Source organism: Pseudorasbora parva, chromosome 18 (genome assembly GCF_024679245.1).
Source record: "Pseudorasbora parva isolate DD20220531a chromosome 18, ASM2467924v1, whole genome shotgun sequence".
Lineage (NCBI taxonomy): Eukaryota > Metazoa > Chordata > Actinopteri > Cypriniformes > Gobionidae > Pseudorasbora > Pseudorasbora parva.
This window is the reverse complement of record NC_090189.1, coordinates 5,267,207-5,274,876: the sequence shown is the minus strand read 5'-3', so window position 1 is coordinate 5,274,876 and position 7,670 is coordinate 5,267,207.

Genomic DNA, 7,670 nt, shown 5'->3' with positions numbered 1-7,670 from the left:
TTAGGGCTGTCAATCGATTAAATATTTAATCGCACATTCTTATCAGTTCTAAATGTACCTTAAATGAACATGTTTCAAGTTTTTAATACTCTAATCAACATGGGTATGGAGAAAATGCATGCTTTATGCAAATGTATGTTTATTATAAACCATACTCAGAGCATGAAGACTAGACATGTACCAAAGGTCACAGATGATTTTCAAAGAACTTGTTCATGTCTCTTAAGCCAACAATTAAGAATAAGCAGTGATTTCTCTCATTTTAAGAATATAAATAAAGGGAGTTTTTACACTGGCAGTTTAATTTAGAACACGGCACAGTTCAAAAGCTGTAATGCGGACCTGTCAGCACACCATATTCCACAAGTAGGAATATAGTTTGGCCCCTTTAAGAGATGCGCGTTCCTGCCCTATATCTATGTTCCTGCCGGTTTTTGGTGTGTGCGCCAAGCTGTGTGCGCCGAGCTATGCCGCAGTGAGAGAAACATGGACTCGGGAGCGCTCTTGTTCAGGAAAGTAACCTGCTGCTTATTAGTTTTAGCCAATTGTAATGTATTTAGTTCAATAAAACACATGTACTGTAAGTATATGGGAGGCCGTTTCAGCATAAAAACTTTCCAGCGTTACTCGTCGTAATTATATTTTTACTAGTAACAATTCAATTAAAGAGCTCTATAATTTAATTTGTACTAGTAACAATTCCAATTAGAGAGCTCTACAATTCATTTATTACTAGTCATATGTCTCCATTGACTTCCATTCATTTTTAATTATAGAGCTCTGTAATTCAATTGTTACGATTAGAGAGCTCTCTAATTGAATTGTTAGTAACAATTCAATTACAGAGCTCTTCAGATGATTTATTACAAGGCGTTTTTTAGGAGGGTTTTTTGAGACCCCCCAAGACCCATTATCCTCCTCCCCCAACACCCCCCCCCCCCCCCCCCCCCCCCCCCCGGCGGTGAAAGACCCGTTCATTTCCACACCCTATACGCCTGGAGAGTCTAAACCTTCTCCACTGAAGATAATAAACTCCTAATACACTCACCTAAAGGATTATTAAAAAACACCATACTAATATTGTGTTTGTCACCCGTTCGCCTTCAGAACTGAACGATGTTTAAACGATACCCAATTGGCACTAAGAGGCCTAAAGTGTGCCAAGAAAACATCCCCCACACCATTACACCACCACCACCAGTCTGCACTGTGGTAACAAGGCATGATGGATCCATGCTCTCATTCTGTTTACGCCAAATTCTGACTCTACCATCTGAATGTCTCAACAGAAATCGAGACTCATCAGACCAGGCAACATTTTTCCAGTCTTCAACTGTCCAATTTTGGTGAGCTTGTGCAAATTGTAGCCTCTTTTCCTATTTGTAGTGGCGATGAGTGGTACCCGGTGGGGTCTTCTGCTGTTGTAGCCCATCCGCCTCAAGGTTGTGTGTGTTGTGGCTTCACAAATGCTTTGCTGCATACCTGGGTTGTAACGAGTGGTTATTTCAGTCAAAGTTGCTCTTCTATCAGCTTGAATCAGTCGGCCCATTCTCCTCTGACCTCCTCTGAAGGCATTTTCGCCCACAGGACTGCCGCATACTGGATGTTTTTCCCTTTTTACACCATTCTTTGTAAACCCTAGAAATGGTTGTGCGTGAAAATCCCAGTAACTGAGCAGATTGTGAAATACTCAGACTGGCCATCTGGCACCAACAACCATGCCACGCTTAAAATTGCTTAAATCACCTTTCTTTCCCATTCTGACATTCAGTTTGGAGTTCAGGAGATTGTCTTGACCAGGACCACAGCCCTATATGCACTGAAGCAACTGCCATGTGATTGGATGATTAGATAATTGCTTTAATGATAAATTGAACAGGTATAGGTATAAAATAATATATATACAGGTCCTAATAATCCTTTAGGTGAGTGTATATGTTTGTTTACTTCTAATAACCCTCTAATCATTTTATAAATGTAATATGGTCATTAGTTGGACTGTCTTGGTTGTGCCATCGAGTTTGTTTTTTGTTTTCGGGATGGAAGGGATGACTTTTTCATTGAACATTCGACCTGGATTACAGTAACACGCATTGCTTTCACTTATTGTTGACACGCCTGGTAGAGTAGATTCTGCCATAGTCGTTGCCTGCGCTGCGTACGTATGTGTGAGGCAGAGCTATCAATATAGAGGTGAGACCCTTTTGGGTTAGGGGCGTGTTTGAAATATCAACATTGGTTACCAGAAAGCTTTTACCCCACTTTTAATCAATATTTATCCTTCTATATTAATATAATGATTTTTAATTATTGTTTCCAGTTATGATATTACTAATCAAGAGAACCACTGATTGTTTCTTGTTTCTTTATATATGTTTTTTTTTTCTTCATATATGTTTAAATTCGGATTTGGTCTCAGGAGTGACTGAGGGTCTGGCCCATGTCAGGATTCCAGTAACAGTGCTTACTCACTTTGCCTTGCATCCAGAGATGAAATATGGATTTGTCTTTTACTTTATATTATTTTCTTTTATTGAAACACTGAAGAAACTGAATATTGTCAGTGTACCTCTTACTAAGAGAAAGCACATGCTATCGGTATGTTTTGGGAAACTTTCTGGTCAGAGCTGGAGCTCTGCTCAACCTCAGAGAAGTCTGTATTTGTATATGTGCGCTAGGGTTCTGTATTGCAGATTAGTATTAAAGCGTGTCAACTGTTCTCCCCTAACTGGGACAATGGTTCATTTCAATAAACAGTTTTTTTTTGGGTGAGATATCAGCATATTGATGCATGTAAACGTGCTCAATCTGATTGTTATTGTCCTGTCCTTTTTATTACTGGTTAACTGATTCAGAAGCTTGCATTTTATGTTTGTGTGTACCACTCATTTTTGTACAAGCACAAAATAGTTCATACATCTCGTGTAAAAAATATATATTCAAAAGCAGTCACTGGGTAGGCTACTGTTTCAAAAAGGTTTTCTTTGAACTTTATTCACCCCTAAATAATACAAATGAATACCCTTTGAAATGATACCGCCTCAGTGAACTGTCCTTATCTAAAGAGAACTATCCCTTTAATGTTTTTTTGTGCATTGATTGTCGAATAACGTAAATGGCAGTACAGTCTGAGAAATAGGAAATTAATGTCCAATATTTAATTTTTATTTATTTATAAATAGTCATGAAATATTGCTGTATTGACTCGATATGTTCAGCTGTTTATCTTATCCTAATTATCTATAAGCAACACTGGACAATTTGATATAATATTATTTCTTGCTACAGGCCTATGTGAACATGACTGAAATTAAATATTTTCTTTTACCTTTATCTTTTCTCGGGTATCTTTATGGTGAAACCCCATCTCTTTGATAGTCTCTCATGAACGGTTCTTTACTGTATTGTGTTGGCCATAATTAATCTTTGTCTGCATTATAATGACTTCCAAATTCGGAATATTATCATAAAGCCTATTGCATATGTGGACGTGTTCAGAGAAATTAGCCATTGAAAAATTATATTTTAATATACCAGTAGGCCTATGTTTTAATAAACAAAATGACTGAACGGAATTCAAAGGCGTCAAGTCAGTAAAATCAGTATCACTGCTGTAGCCAAGGCCTATGGGTGAAGTTACACAAAACAACGTGTGTAAAGAGAGCTTATTTTATTGACAAATCAATTGTGTATAGCAACCCATTTATAGCCCACATTTAACAACTATATGTGCGAACGCAGACTGAGTGACGAATAAAAGGACATCATAAATATCATTAAACATTCATAAAAGGACATCACTACTTGCGGAACACGGGTTGCAATCTCATTCGGTTTTGCTTCTCTGCACTGGTTCTCTTGAATCGTAGCGTTGCCAGTCAATAACCGTTACCATTTCATGATTTACTGTCGAATGCCGAATTCGGGAATTATCACTTTAGTGCAATGGGGCAATTATATATAAATAAAATAACTTATTTGAAAAAAAGAAGAAGAAGGAGAAAGAGAAAACCACGCAGCCGACCAGCTTTGCCATGCAGGTGTGACAGAACAAAGGTGGGAACAGGCTTTCACTTTCGAAACGAGCTTGTTTGCGGAAGATCGTCTTAGTCCCAAAATAGATTTATTTAGAGTTTTCCTATAACAGTAGACATTTAATTGTCTCATTTTTCTTTTTCCATTCTCAGCAGTAGGCTAGCCTTGGCGAGGAGCGGCACAGGTAATACAAATAAAGTACACTTTAATATTACTAATTAAGCATGTAGTCCCTAAGTATAGGCTACTTGAAGTCGTTCCAATTTAGCACATAAAGGTAAACTCTAAATCCACCAAATGTCCTGCTTTTAACACAACTCAATTCCAACTAAAATATACAAAATTAGTTTTTCCAAAATAGCAGACTTTAAGGTAGGCCTACCTAATTATTACCACACTTGAAGTATACTGATAATCTGGTTGCAATTAGGTTATACTTAACGGTAGTCTACTTTTTTTACTATAGGAAAAGTCAGAGGAAATAGTCTAGAAAGTCAATTGAGTAGCTAAGGCTATAAGTAGGCTATTCTTTGTTTGTGTAATGAGTATACTTTTTGTGTTTTAAGCACATTACAAATTAATTACCAGCAGGGCCGTACCCACCATTGAGGTCCCCGAGGTCCGGATGTAGCAACTGAGTGTTTACCGTCTCATTTCCCAACTTTCCCAACCAGATAGCATTAACCAAAAATGAATAAAATTGTATCCAAAAATAAAAACAAGGTTACATTAAAACAATTATAAAAATAATTACAATTAAAAGAATAAAAAGATGATGCTTATAAGATAAGGTGCAATCAGTCAGCCATACAGTGCTCAGTGCTCATTCAGTAAATGCACAGCTGAACAGATGTGTTTTGAGTCTGGATTTGAATGTGGCGACTGTTGGAGCACATCTGATCTGTTCAGGAAGCTGGTTCAGCTGCGGCTGGCATAATAGCTAAAGGCAGACTCTCCTTGCTTTGAGTGAACTCTTGATATTTCTAACTGACTTGATCCTGCTGATCTGAGTGATCTGTTGGGTTTGTATTTAATCAGCATATCTGCGATGTATTGAGGTCCCAGCTCATTGAGTGATTTATAAAGAAGTAATAGTACTTTAAAATCGATCCTAAATGTAACTGGAAGCCAGTGTAAAGACCTGAGGACTGGTGTGATATGGTCATATTTTCTGGTTCTGCAGCTGTCTAATGGTCTTTTGGGGAAGGCCAGTGAGAAGACCATTACAATAGTCCACCCTACTGATGATGAAAGCATGAACGAGTTTCTCTAAGTCTTGCCTGGAAACAAAGCATCTAATTCTTGCAATATTTTTCAGATGATAGTATGCTGATTTAATTATTGCTTTTACTACTGAAACTCAGAATCACAGCAAGATTCCTGATACCCTTAGCCTTAAGATACGCGTTCACCTTGAGAATTTCCTCTTTGTTTCCAAATGTAGTGATTTCGGTTTTGTCTTTGTTTAACTGAAGATAGTTCTGGCACATCCAGTTGTTAACTTCATCAATGCATTTGCACAGCGAGTCAATGGGGCTGTAGTCATTAGGTGACAGTGCTAAGTAGAGCTGGGTATCGTCAGTATAACTGTGGCAAGATTTGGTTCATTCTTATTATTTTCTACAGGTTAAACAGGAATGGTGCAAGCATTGACCCTTGTGGGACTCCGCATGTCATGGATGTCCACTCAGACTTATTGTCTCCTATACTCACATAATAACCTCTCCCTTCTAAGTATGACCTAAACCATTTATGGACTATATACGGACTCAATATATATAACTTGCATTAACCTTAGCTAACTAGCATCAACACTATCTTTACACTGTATAGCCAAGAGAACTCTGTAAAGCTGCTGTGGAAAACTGTGCATTGTTAAAAAAAACTATGTAAATAAAAATTATACAAATTATAATAAAGGAAATGCCATAGTGATTACAAAATGAGTCGACTCTACTTCCAGGCTCTCAAATACAGAGATGAGTGTGTATTTTGTAAAACCTTTGCAACTGCTTTTTATGACTTAAAGGGCACCTATTATGCAAAATGTTTTACTTTTACATGGTGTTTGAACATAAATGTGTGTTGTGTGACAAAACCACCATTAAATGGTAAAAATCCCCATTTTTAAATCTTTTTTTTAAATCCACATAAATAATAAGCAGTCTCTCAGAACAAGCCTATTGCAGATTCCTGGCAAAGTGATGTCACATTGCACAGGCCCCGCCCACAAGGATTGATGGACACTGCCGTATTAGCATAGACCCGCCCTCGGAGAGCAGTACAGAGTCCGCCATGTTTATCTCCTCCCCAGAGCGTTTAACAGCAGCATTCAGGTCAGCTTCTGTGGGGATGAGATCTTTGTACCAATCACACTGAGACGTTTCATATGACACCAAACATGTATACTACTGTATAGTATTTGTTCACATTAAACTGTATAGATTTTGGGTGAAATGTATGTGATCTCAGCATGAGAGGGAGTAGGAGTTGGGGGAGAGGGAGTCAATAGAGAAAGATGTAGATTAGGTGATACTGAGGTGAGGTCAGATTTTAATTTCCAGAAAGTGTCTAATGTCTTCTCGGAGAGTAATCTTTCCTCAACCAGATAACCCGGCATCTGCTAGTTAATTCCAGTCTTCCAATGGTTTGGGTTCCAATGGGACCCAAAAAGTCGCCGTGTTCCTTTAAAACATTAAAGCATTTTAGAATGCATCCTGGAATAATTAATGGGATAGTTCACCCAAAACTGAAAATTAGCCCATGATTTACTCACCATCAGGTCATCCTAGATGTATTTGACATTCTTCTTTCAGACGAGTAAAATCAGAGTTATAGTAAAAAAATAAAATAAAAAAATAAAAACGGTCCTGGCTCCAAAAATTGTATTTCTATCCATCATAATTCGTATGACACATGCAGGTTCCTAAAGGCCTTCCCTTGTGAAAAAGAAGTGTGCTTAATTGTATTGAAAGTGTATTTTTTGTGCACTTAATATATTTAAAGTATATTTTTTAAAAACTGCACTTGTAGATAATATGATATAATTAAAATTAAGTGCCACTTAAGTGTACTTAAAGAGAATACACTTTAATGACAATATTTCTAAACACACTTAAGTACACTTTTTTAAAATTCACTTTGTAATAATATCTAATTAATTTGTATTTTTAAAAAGTACACTTTCATGACAATATTTATAAACACACTTTAGTGCACTTTTAATAAGTGTACTTTGTAATAATATATAATTAATTTGTACTTTAAAAAAGTACACTTTCATGACGATATTTATAAACACACTTTAGTGCACTTTTAATAAGTGTACTTTGTAATAATATATAATTAATTTGTACTTTAACAAAGTACACTTTCATGACTATTTATAAACACACTTTAGTACACTTATAATAAGTGCGCTTTGTAATAATATATAATTAATTTGTACTTTAAAAAAGTACACTTTCATGACGATATTTATAAACACACTTTAGTGCACTTTTAATTAGTGCACTTTATAATAATATCTAATTAATTTGTACTTTAAAAAAGTACACTTTCATGACAATATTTATAAACACACTTTAGTGCACTTTTAATAAGTGCGCTTTGTAATAATATATAATTAATTTGTA